This window comes from Saccopteryx bilineata, chromosome 3, assembly GCF_036850765.1.
Source record: "Saccopteryx bilineata isolate mSacBil1 chromosome 3, mSacBil1_pri_phased_curated, whole genome shotgun sequence".
NCBI lineage: Eukaryota > Metazoa > Chordata > Mammalia > Chiroptera > Emballonuridae > Saccopteryx > Saccopteryx bilineata.
Genome location: NC_089492.1, coordinates 39,466,412 through 39,479,601, shown reverse-complemented (window position 1 = coordinate 39,479,601; position 13,190 = coordinate 39,466,412). Strand labels below are relative to the sequence as shown.

Here is a 13,190-nt window from a genome sequence, read left to right as displayed (position 1 = left end):
TTCTTCTGGTTAAGAGGAGAGACCTAATTGCACCATTTCTCAAAGATAACTGTTTGTGTTTGATAAGAGCGTTAAACAAAGGAATGCAAACTTATCAAAACATAGACCGTTGAAAATACGAGAACGCACTCTTTTTGACCAGCAGGGCGTGTGACTTGCTGAGATAAGCTATGCCGGCTATGCCGGCTAATCAGACGCTTCTCCTTTCTTCTTGGGCACTCTCATATAATTAATGCATAAACTAAAGAGAAATGACTCTTCTCTATCTCTCGGTTTGGTTCCTGTCCACCTTTCATCATCGCCGCCTAACAATCCTGCTCAGACAGGAGGGGAAATAACGGTTTAATAATCGCTTACTCGTGGGCGGAGGTTGACAGCCCACGAAGCCTGGAGTTTCCAGACACCATTAGGCAGGTTCGGAGCCACCAAAACTCTCCCTTCAGCTTCGCAGCCGTTTGCTTCCCGGCCCGCACCGCCGCTCATTAGAGCACCTGACAGCGGCTCCGCGGCTGCACACCCCGCCGCCCAGCAGCCAGGCGCCCGCGAGGGGCTGCGGGCGGCGCGCCAGCCCCGCACCCCATAGAAAGGAGCAGGGCCACGGGGCTCAGAACCCAGAGTGACACACAATTCTCTAGTTCCCAGAACCCAGAATCTGAGAGCCGTGGGGTCGCCCTGTCGCCCTCAGGCCCCCAGAGGCCCCGCGAGTCGTTCCCGCCCCGGCCCCTCCCGGCCCGCCTTCCCGCCGCGGCGCAGGGCAGGGCCGCGGGCACAGCTGCGTGACCGGCCCGAGCTGACGGCGGGCTGCGAGCCGGGCACCGCCGCCGCCCCCGCAGCCGGACCAGGTGCGTTCACCTCCCGGCCCGCCGGGCCTGGGGGCGGGCGGGCTGAGGCCGGCGCCGGCCCTGGCCCCCGGGATGCGACTCCTAAATCGGGACGGACGGGGCTGGGAGGTCACTGGGAGACCCGGCCTGCGGCTTCCGTGACGAGAGAGGCATCGGGCTCAGAACTGCGGGAGCCCCGGGGTGTCAGGGGGAGCAGGGGACTGAGAACCGCCGCGAGCAGACTGGGCGGTGCCTGCCCCCCTCACCCGCCCCCCGGCCAGCCCCCCCCCCAGCCAGTCCCCCCCACCCCAGCCAGCTCCCCCGCACCCCCCCCGGCCAACCCCCCCCCACTCCCCGGCCAGTCCCCCCCCCAGCCAGACCCCCCCGCACCCCTTCCCCCTGGCCAGTCCCCCCACACACACACCCCGGCCAGCCTCCCGCCGCCCCGGAGCTTCCCGCTCCCCCGTCTGCAGCAAACTCCCAGCCCCCCAGCCTCCAGGGTGCTTTATCCCGGCCCCCTTGAGGTTCTTTCCGCTTTCTCGTTGCACTTTCACTTTTGGTGACATCTAGGCTCCACTCGAAGGTGGCCGAGGGCAGAGCCCGTCGAAAGGGTCAGGTCCTCAGGGGGACTCAGTGCCAGAAGGAGTGAGGACCTCGAGCTGAGCTGGTGAACTCGGAAATGAGTCAGTGAACGAATCCACGTGGAGCAGAGCTGAGTGAGGGATACAAATACTTACGAAGTGGAAACAGGGGACGCACGCTTACAATTTATCTTCTGGAAGATAGTTTTCAGAAAAGTCATAAATGTAGTTATTCTAGTGTTGCTACTTTAAAGGAGTACTATTCTATGCCGGTTTTAAAGAAAATAATCACAGAAACATCCCCTCGTATTTACATTTAGATAGATTTTCGTATATGTGTTTCTTAAAACAAAATAGGCCTAGGCTTGTTCTTGCTTGTGTTTTGTTTTCTGCATGGGACCTTTGGAGAAGCATTGTCACCATAATATTATTTAATGTATATTTGAGAGATAAGGGTGAATCTGAAGGTAGAACCACATGACTGCTTTTAGTAATTTGCTTGTAAAACATTTCTCTTGCATTCAGGAATATGGCCCTGGGCTGGTTGCTCAGTGGATAGATCTTAGCCTGGCATATGGACCTCGGAGGTTCGATTACCAGGCAGGGCACACAAGAGAAGTGACCATCTGTTTCTCTCCCCCAGCTCTCCACCTTTTCTTCCTCCTCCCCTCCCACAGTCAGTGGCTCTATTGGTTCCAGCGTTGGCCCTGGGCACTGAGGATAGCTTGTTGATTCAAGCATCAGCCCCAGATGGGGATTGCCAGGTGGATCCCTGTTGGGCTCATGCAGGAAGGAGTCTCTATTTCCCCATCTCTCACTGAAAAAAAAAAAAAAAAAAAGAATTCAGGATTATGAAGAGTCTTATTTTCCTGAGACGCTGATTTTGAGTGACTGAAGAAGGCTGACTATACTCCAGAGAGGAAAGGAGAGATATTTATCTGTGTGTGGACACTTTGAAAGTTACATAGTTTGACACTGCTTCAATACAGTTGACTACTGCATCAGTCTTAGGTGTCTAGACCCAGGGTCTGGTAAAGCTGGATGACTTTGGACTTGTCACTTGATCTCTTTAGTTCTCAGTTTGTTAATCTACAAGATGAGGGAGATTTGGTGGGGCCCCTTACTAAATGAGACTTCTAGGAGTCTCTCTTATATCAGGGATAAAAGATGAAATTTCCAGTGATTTAGTGGAATTCTGTTTAGTTCAGCTGCTTTGCTTGGGGATTCTGTACAATTGTGGCCCTCCCTTCTTCTCTGCAAATTGCAACTTACTCCACTTCCTCTCCACATGTACTGCAAAAGGACCTTGGAGCTCAAAATGAGAATAATAGGCTCTGGGCTGATGGGGAGAAAGGAGAGCAAGATTTTATTTTGTATCACCACAGGTTCCCAGTCTGGGGGTCTAACTTCTTTTCTATGCATCCCAGCCTAACAATACCATATACTTTTAATGTATCCAGGGAATTGAAACACTATTAATTTGCATGCATTTAAGATTAGTTATCATAGATCACAACATTTTGAAGCTGAAGGACCTCAGAGATTTTTTCAAAGCACTTAAAAACTCATTCCACATACATATTAAAAAATATTTTGGATGCTATATTCAATAAAAACAAAGCCCCTAACATGTTAAGTTGAATAAAATTAATGTTACACTCTTCAGTTGTTTCAAGTCTATTGGGAGATGTGAAGTCAAATGTGGTGTTTAGTAAAAAAAACCCCAACTTTCTTGAACTCTTTCCCCAAAGAACCAGTTATGGGATCATATGTTGTTCATACAAGGAATGGAACAAACCTGATATTTAAGAGGGACTGACTGCTCACCAAGCACTGTTATATTTATTTTTTTACTCATGTAGCTCCATTTAATAATTAGTGTAAACCTAAGTGCTATTGTAATCCCTACTGAACTTTCCTATATAGAAACAGTGCTGAGAAAATGGGAGAGTCTAGTATTCAAAACACAGGCAAATGGAGGCAGGGTTTCTTCCCAAACGATAGACAATCTAGGGAAAATGTGTGTGATGTCGGAGAATGTGGTCTCTATTTGTGTTCCAGTACATCTATATATAAACTCTGGCTGATTGTGGATAAGTAAATTTAGGATGGGAACCAAGGGGCAGAATAATTAAGATTGAATTACAGAGAATTGGTCTTTATATCATTTTGAAAATTATTGAATTCCATTGGGACTCAGGTAGACTCCGATACTTTGACCTGGATGCACATGCATTCTAATTGTAAACATGTTCAGATTTACCAATTTAGGTAGTATAAAATGGGTGGCATCAAGAGCTGTCATTAGTGACAGGCACTTAGGGGCTTTGAACTATGAGTACCGAGCAATGTTGTTTCTTGGGCTAGCTTGGTGTTCTTGATAAGGTGCTGCCTCCTAACCTTTTTTTTAATGTTAAATATTTACAGTTACTCAAATTAGTGTAAAATTATCATCTACACTATGAAATACAATAAAGTTATATAATATACAACGCCCACTATCCTGTACTCCCTGATGATGCCAAAAAAATGTATCTTTTTGTATGTCTGCACATGCTTATGTTCACTCACAAACGAACTTCTTAATCTTTTTTTTTTTTTTTGTATTTTTCTGAAGCTGGAAATGGGGAGGCAGTCAGACAGACTCCCGCATGTGCCCGACCGGGATCCACTCAGCATGCCCACCAGGGGGCGATGCTCTGCCCATTTGGGGCATTGCTCTGTTGCAACCAGAGCCACTCCAGCGCCTGAGGCAGAGGCCACAGAGCCATCTTCAGCGCCTGTGCCAACTTTGCTCCAATGGAGCCTTGGCTGTGGGAGGGGAAGAGACAGACAGAGAGGAAGGAGAAGGGGGAGAGATGGAGAAGCAGATGGGCATTTCTCCTGTGTGCCCTGGCCAGAAATTGAACCCGGGACTCCTGCACGCCAGGCCGACGCTCTACCACTGAGCCAACCGGCCAGGGCCACAAACGAACTTCTTTATAAAAATGACAACTCTTAATGTAGAAAAGGTACAATGCCTGCATCCCTGTATCTAGGGACAAGAATGCAAGACAAGTTTTCAGGATTCTGATAATTAATCGACAAGTACAAAAGAGAGGCTAATAAAATAAGTGGAAAATTATTTTGTTTCTTCTTTGTCAGTCAAGTTTATCCTCATGGAAGGCGGAGACCAATTGTGGCTGCCTGAAAAACTGAGAGCTAATACCGGTTTGATTTAACTCAGGAGACTGAAATTTTATGCCCTGAAGGCTGGTGTGATGAAATAGACCTCCTCATTGCTCACAATTTATGAAAAAAACATTAGAGCAACAATTTTTATTGCTTTCCCTGGAGCTAGAACTTTAAAATGTACTTTCTTCCCTCCCTATCCTCTTTAAACCACTTAGCTTTTAAAAACAAACAGCCCATTCATGTGTTTGCCACAGCCAGATTATTAGTCCTTTCTCTTTATTCCCGAGCCCTGTTTCTTGAATGCAGCATGGAAGTAGAACTGGTGTGCTTCTGGATCTCTGGAATGTTTCTTCAGTTATTTTATTCAGCACATATTGATTTTAGTAGCCATTTTTTGAGTGTATACTATATGCTAGATAAAAATGAATGAGATACTGAGTTTACATCAGAAAGGAAAATAACTCATTCACAAATTGTACCATGGGTGATGTGGAAGTAGTGGCCACTCATTCTCCTAGGAGAGAGGTGTGAGTACAGCTGAGGAAGACTCTTCACTGAGGAGTACAGAGTAGGTGGATTTTGAAGCCTAAGAACCAAGGGAAGGGAGAAAGGTGTGCCTAGCACAGGCGTGGCCAACAGTTTTTGCCCCTGGGCCAAATTAGAAAGAAAACTTTTTTTCACGTGCTGGACAAAATATTAAAATTAAAAAATGTTAAATACAAAAAAGATTCGTTTAAGTAAACAAAATTTTATTATATAATTTGTTTATGAATAAATGTAAATGAGTTAAAAAAATTTAATATACAATATTATTTTAATAAAAATATAGTTACATATCGTATAAATATCCAAACTGTATCGAAATCAATTGAAACAATATTTAATTAATAGAATGAGCTTGAAGGGGTTATATCGCAAATAAAACAATTATTTTGTTTTACAAACAGCCTGGACACGTTTTCAGTTATCAACTGCAGCTGTTGTCTATGCTACAATGCCACTTGATTCAGCACACTTGACCATAGAAATAACGAATTGTTTGACCTTGGGTGCGCACTGGCAAACTCCGCCTAAAAGAATGTGGGTTTCACATCGCCACTAAACGTCAAACAGTTCATATCAAGTACAGACGAGTACAAAAGTTGTAAATCTTTATAATGGAATTTTTAAAAAAAACAAGTATCACGAATCCATTCAACCAGTTATTGGAAGTTAACCCTAGATTAGTCTAGTTGCACGCGGAATTTTTTTCCGCCTATCACTATCTTCTTAAATATCTCTATTTCTAATAATCAAAGACGCTTCCGCTTCTGAGTAGCTGAGATTTTAAAGTAGCAGAGAATATTAAAAATTTAACCGTGGTCCGCATAAACTCATTATGTGGGCCGGATGCGGCCCTTGGTCCCTATGTTGGCCATGCCTGGCCTAGCAGAAAGAACTATACAGTACATTGGCAAGGAAAAGGAAGGAAGTGCGAACTGGCACTCCCAGGAAGAGACAGCTTCTGTAGAGAGGCCTTGTGAGGTTGAGGCCAGAGTGTGAAGGCCCTTCAATGCCATGCTATTTGGATTTTATGAGAGACTACATAATCTTTTTATTTTTTATTTTTGTGACAGAGACAGAGGGAGACAGAGAGAGGGACAGCAGACAGGGACATACAGACAGGAAGGGAGAGAGACGAGAAACATCAATTCTTCATTGCGGCACCTTAGTTGTTCATTGATTGCTTTCTCATATGTGCCTTGACCAGGAGGCTACAGCAGACTGAGTAACCCTTTGCTCAAGCCAGCAACCTTGGGCTCAAGATGGTGAGCTTTGCTCAAACCAGATGAGTCCGCGCTCAAGCTGGCAACCTTGAGGCTTTGAACCTGCGTCCTCTGCATCCCAGTCTGATGCTCCATTACTGTGCCATTGCCTGGTCAGGCGCCTACATAATCTTTTTTATAAGTTTCTTCAAGCTGAATTTTTAAGCAGAGGATGCTATGTGGATTTTTTTTTTAAGAAAATGGTTTCATGAATAATGTTTCAGAAGAACTGGTGAGGGAAAAGCTGGAAGGTCTGAAGAAAATAAGCACACTGTTGCTATAATCCAAATGAAATAGGATAAGGGTCTAAATTAACCTAGGTTTCAGAGATATTCAGAAAATAGAGAGGGTAGTATTTAATGACTAGCTAGCTGGATATGGAAAATATGGTTGAAAATAATTCTGAGATTTTGGAATTGCTTGATTGAGTGAATGGAGATGCCACTAATGAGAATAACAGGTATATGATGAAGAGAGACAGTGAGTAAAAGTAACAGTGGAATCTTCAGGGGAGGATACAACCTTGACTATAGCTGTAATATGACATCATACAGTGGAGAACTGCCAAAGGCCATGGCAGGTCTTCAGTGTAAAAAGTCAAATCAATTCCATAATTCACTTAAACAGAAGGGAAAAAAACACAACTCCACATTAGACCTGACCATTACATCATAATTAAGATAAATTGCTCAGGACTCTAATTGTTATATACGTTTCAGTGGAGGAAAAATGGTTGGACACTTAAACAATTATAAGCCACCTAGAGAAACTGAACTAGAGCAACACAGGTGAGAGTAGCTGAAAAGAACAAAGAAGAGCAATTGGCAGGACTGTGGCAGAGGGGACCAATGGGTAAGGACACCAGTAAAGGCAGATTTGGAATACAGAGAAGAAACTTGAGCTGGTTCTTCAAATAACTGTACGTCTTTATAGTAAGAATATCACAAGCTTTGATTTCTCATCTTATTCAATGTGTCAGGAAGAGACAAATAGGAGATTGTTCAGAGGTACTGGGCAGAGGGTTTGATGTTATTTTACAGAGAAAATGTTGGAAGACTTTGAACTAAGGGAGAATAACAAAGTAAGATAAAATGAAAAGGATAACAGTTGGGAGGAATTTTCAGAACACGTAACAGATTCTATGACAATAGCTCCTAAAAAAGATGGTAGATTAATGCAGTGTCCTTTTAGTGTTGTGGTATTAGATTTGCTTGGAAAAAATAATTTATTAGTGGAGCGCTTTATACTTTAAAACAGCGGTTCTCAACCTGTGGGTCGTGACTAAAACCATCGGAAAATACATAATGCATATCAGGTATTTACATTCCGAGTCATAACTGTAGCAAAATTACAGTTATGAAGTAGCCACCAAAATTATTTTTTGGTTTGGGGTCACCGCAACATGAGGAACTGTATTGCGGGGCCACGGCATTAGAAAGGTTGAGAACCACTGCTTTAAAATATTTTTAAATGGTCATGAAGGGTTGTATATAGAGAATATCTGTGGAAATCAAATGACACTTCCAATATAATAAAGTCTATAATATAAAACAGTCTTATAAATAAATATTCTCTGAAGCGAAAGGCGAATTTAATGGCGGGCACACCAGGTGCATGCCCTGAGCCCTGACTTTTGAAGGGCCCTGCAAAACCCCAACTTTACACTTTGTTCTAATGTAAGGGACCCAATATTTTCTTCTGTGCCCAGGGTCTCAACCAACCTTAATCCACCTCTGTCTAAAGCAAATATCCCCTTTATAAAGTGAACTTAATAATTCCTTAATATATTGCCTGAATAAATTCAGATGTTCAAATACAGGGTTTGCTTAAAGCAAGACACATCTGCAGTAAGCTGCATCTACACTGATTTGTTATATGTGAAGACTTTTTACCTTGACTATCAAATATGAAGATAGGGATTGGAGCTGGATCCCTTAATCACTAGAGACCAATTTGAAACGTATTGAACATAATGATTTGCAGTTAAATCTATCTAGCTGCCTTTACTACTTATGAAGCACCTCTTAAGTAGAACACTGGGTGGGGCAAAGCTCAGTGAAGAAATAGAGAAACAAACTCAGTGCTGGCACTGCCCCTGGTTGCATGGTGGAACCCACAAAAGATAGTGATGAATGTAAACTCACCAACATGGCAGGCTGGGGTATGGAGACCAGAAACTCTTATGGGCCTTGAGTTTCATATTATTATTAAAATGAAACCAAGTATAATCAAGGCAAAGAGTACTAACTTAGGTCCAGAATTATTTTGTATTTTAAAAGGTAAAATCTATGAAGAAGACAGGCTAGTTGTGACTTTTTTTAGGCACTAAACATTTAAAAATATTTATTCTTAACATACATAAAGGAAATGGTTAGAGGTGAGGAAATAACCAAAACAGTTTGTAGGAAATCTTAAGATCTGTGTTTACATGACAAATCAAGTAGACAAAAGCCAAATAGTTATATATAATAGACAAATGGTAAGATTTGAATACTATCATTAATGAGGTTGAAGAATATAATTCATAAAAGTTAACAGGGATAGCCTGACCAGGCAGTGGCGAAGTGGATAGAGCGTCGGACTGGGATACCGAGGACCCAGGTTCGAGACCCTGAGGTCGACAGCTTGAGCGCAGGCTCATCTGGTTTGAGCAAAAGCTCACCAGCTTGAACCCAAGATCACTGGCTTGAGCAAGGGGTTACTCGGTCTGCTGAAGGCCCGCGGTCAAGGCACATATGAGAAGCAATCAATGAACAACTAAGGTGTCGCAATGCGCAACAAAAAACTAATGATTGATGCTTCTCATCTCTCCGTTCCTGTCTGTCTGTCCCTCTCTATCCCTCTCTCTGACTCTCTCTCTGTCTCTGAAAAAAAAAAAAAGTTAACAGGGATATAGGAAGTTTGAAAAATGATATATTTAATATTATTCAAATATAAGTTCATGATATATATGTATATGTGTGTATATATAATCTCTTAATTGTAGAAAATTTATTTTTTCCTTGAAACATTTAGGAAAGATTGTAAAAAAATTAAAACATGAGATGATGACTTCAGTAAATTCCAGAGTCTTTCTGGTCTTGTGTCTCAGTCCTCTGGTTTAGCTCTTGTTTGAAATGCTGAAAACATTCTTTCATTGTTATCATGCTGTCAAACCGTTCATATAATTCATAATCTACCTTCATATACATATTCTTTTTGTGCCTAGAACATCATTTTGTAATTTTTTTTACTATTATCAAAAAATATGGAATCTATGTTATCTGTGATTACTCTGAAGATGCTTTGTTGCATTTGACTGTGTCCTAAATCATTAATGTCATATGTATTTTATTGCAGAATTTGCCATCTGAAACATCTGGCTGTTCTTTTAAAGATTTTTCTTTTCATTAGCTTTTCTGAGCTGAAGCTTAAGGAAGAAAATCTGCAGCCATAGAAAGACTAGAGAATGAATGGAAGGTCACAAACCCCAGTTACGGTCTTTGAGAAGCAGAAAGCAAATAATGGAATTCAGCGGTATGCTGACTCCATTTTACTACATACTCATTTCAAATTTTAGAGTTTAGTATTTAATCACTCACTAGCACCCTATATTTTAATGATTATGAATATGGGTTTTGAAGTGATTTTTTGGGGGTTCAAATCTCAGTGCTACCAATACCTGAGTGACCTTGGACCAACTAAGTATCTGTCCTATGCCTCAGTTCCTTTATCTGTTAAGTGAGGGTAATGATTATAACCAAAGATGTCCATGCCCTAATCTCTAGACCTTGTGAATGATAGGTTATGTTCCCAAGGAGAATTTAGGTTGTAGATCAGGGGTCGGGAAGCTTTTTGGCTGAGAGAGCCATGAACGCCATATTTTAAAATGTAATTCCATGAGAGCCATACAACAACCCATGTATGTTACGCATTATCCAAAAAAATTTGGTGTTGTCCCAGAGGACAGCTGTGATTGACTCCAGCCACCCGCAGCCATGAACATGAGTGGTAGGAAATGAATGGATTGTAATAGATGAGAATGTTTTATATTTTTAACTTGTTATTATTATCTTTTCTCTTAAAGATTTGTCTATGAGCCAGATGCAGCCATCAAAAGAGCCATATCTGGCTCGCCAGCCATAGGTTCCTGACCCCTGTTGTAGATGGAATTAAGGTCGCCAATGATCTGATTTTAAAGTAGAGAGGTTATCCTGGATTATCTGAATGAACTTAATTACCAGTGGAAGAGGGGTACAGAGAGGAGTCAGAGAGTTAGGGAGATGTGACTATGGAAGAATGGCAAAAGAGATACAGTGTTGCCAGCTTTGAAGATAGGAGAAGCTGCCCATGAGATGAGGACTATGGGTAGCCTCCAGAAGCTGGAGATGGTAAAAATTCTCTCCTTAGAGCCTCCAGAAAGGAATGCAGCCCTGCCAACACTTTGATTTTAACTGGTGAGTCTAGTGTTGGACTTCGGACCTCCAGAACCATAAGATAATACATTTGTATTTACGCCACCAACTTTGTGGTAATTTGTTTCAGCAGCAATAGAAAACTAAAACAGGAATCTAATGAACGGGATAAACTAACAAAATAGAAACAGACTCATAGATACACAGAACGGATTGACAGCTGTCAGAGGGGAGGGGGTTGGGTGCTGGGTGAAAAAGGTGAAGAAATTAAGCAAAACAAACAAACAAACAAAAACAAAGACACAGACAATAGTATGGTGACTGCAAGAGGAAATGGGGAGTGGAGCGAGGTAGAAGAGGTTATAAGAAGGATAAATGGTGCTGGAAGGAGACTCGAATAGGGGTGGTGAACACACAGTATACAGATGAGGTGTTATATATAGAATTGTACATCTGAAACCTATATAATTTTATTAACCGTTGTCACCCTAATAAACTAAGAATAAAAAAGTTAAAATGCGCCAATATCTTACCATTTAAAAGAAAAAACTTATGTATTACCCTATAGGTTTGTTGTTACGGTTAAAAAATGTAGACATTTAGGATAGTGCTGTCTCATGGTCAGTGACATCAACAACAACCACCATTACTTGTTGGTACTTTAGTTTCTTCTTTTTTGCCCTTTTGTCAAAATTGTCTTCTGATGACCCCAAATTATGCCCTTTCCACAAGAATGTGGTCCCACGAGTTTCTCATTCTTATGATTGTTCATAATTAGTTTCCAGCAATTTGCAAAATAGCTACTAAACTATTCCCACCCGTTTATGGCTCCAGAGGCTTCTACACACAGTACCTCTATGCTGCAACTCTGGATTTCCCTATTTTTCTTTTTTTTCCTGATTTTAAATTGGTGGTTCTCTCTCTGCCCTCAGTTCTCTGCTAGGTGCAAGGAGAGTTGTTGGTTGCCATGCTATTCAGTTTTTCTTATTGTTGTAAGGACAAGAGTGATGACTTCCAAGCTCTTTACATGTTTGAGCTAAAATGAGAAGTGAGGGTAATGCTTAAAACCTATAGCTTTAAGGAACTCATCCAAACTCAAGAGCTCTTCATCTTTACATTTGTCTTAGTTATGATTTCTACTCTCTGGTTTTTAATTCACTAATTTCATTCACAAACACGCTCTTTCTGTGTTTTCTATTTTGGTTAATGGCATTCAATCTATGGGATAGTAGATAATGTGATGTGTCTAAAATACGTGGTTCAAAACAGGCTCAAAATCTGGGAGGTTATGCTTAACTCTCCCCCTTTCTTCATCCTCCAAAATGATTACCAGTAAGTAACCAAATGCTGCTATTTCTACCTGTGATAGATCCTGAATTTTTGTTTTTATTTTCTACTCATCTTTTCTTTTTCTTGTTTTTAAGATGTAAAAAAATTTAAAGTTAGCATGATCAGCAGGCATTTTTGTAGTATAATGGTAATGGGTTTTATTTTCTATTTTATTTACTTTTTATTTATTGGAGTGACATTGGTCAACGAGATCCTATAAGTTTCAAGAGTAAATTTCTATAATACCTGTTCTGTATATTGCACTGTGTGCCCACAACCCACAGTCAAATCATCTTTCATCACTATATATTTGGCCCACTGTACCCTTTACCACCCACATCCCACCTCCTTCCCTCTGGTAATCACTCCACTGTTGTTTGTATCTGTGAGTTTCAGTTTTATACTTCACTTATTAGTGAGGTCATATCGTTTTAAGCTTTTTCTGACTTATTTCAAGTAGCATCATATTCTCACGGTTCATATTGTCACAAATGGCAGTATTTTATCTTTCCTTATGGACGAGTAGTATTCCATTAATATATATATATAGTACATCATCTTTATCCAAGCCTCTGTCATTGGACACTTTGGTTGTCTCTAAGTCTTGGCCACTGTGAATAATGCTACCGTGAACATAGGAGTACATATATATTTACAAATATTTTTTAGTTTTTTGGGGTAGATACCCAGAAGAAGGATTGCTGGGTCATATTGAAGGGTAACTATTCTTAAAATTTTGAGGAACTGTTATGCTGTCTTCCATAGTGGCCATACCAGTTTACATTCCCACTAGCAGTGAATGAGGGTTTCCTTTTCTCCACAACCTCTCCAACACTTGTTATTACCTGAATTGTTGATAATAGTGATTTAACAGGTATATGGTTGTTATCTCATTGTAGTTTTGATTTGCATTTCCCTAATAGCTAGTGAAGTTGAGCATCTTTTTATATGTCTTTTGGCCATTTGTATGTCTTCTTGGAAGAAGTGTCTGTTAGGTCCTCTGCCCATTTTTTAATTGGATTGTTTGTTGTTGAGTTGTATGAGTTCTTTATATATTTTAGATATTAACCTCTTGTTGAAGCTGTT

At 41.2% G+C, this 13,190-nt stretch overlaps 1 protein-coding gene across 1 annotated transcript in view; it reads left to right on the top strand.

The window, feature by feature from the left end:
* The first annotated feature begins 693 nt into the window (after positions 1 to 693).
* CPQ (carboxypeptidase Q) overlaps positions 694 to 13,190 on the top strand; it is a 597,449-nt gene continuing 584,952 nt past the window's right edge. The window contains exon 1 of the mRNA XM_066266010.1: positions 694 to 842. The gene's annotated coding sequence lies outside the window, so the exon portion shown is untranslated. The remainder of the gene's footprint in view (positions 843 to 13,190) is intronic.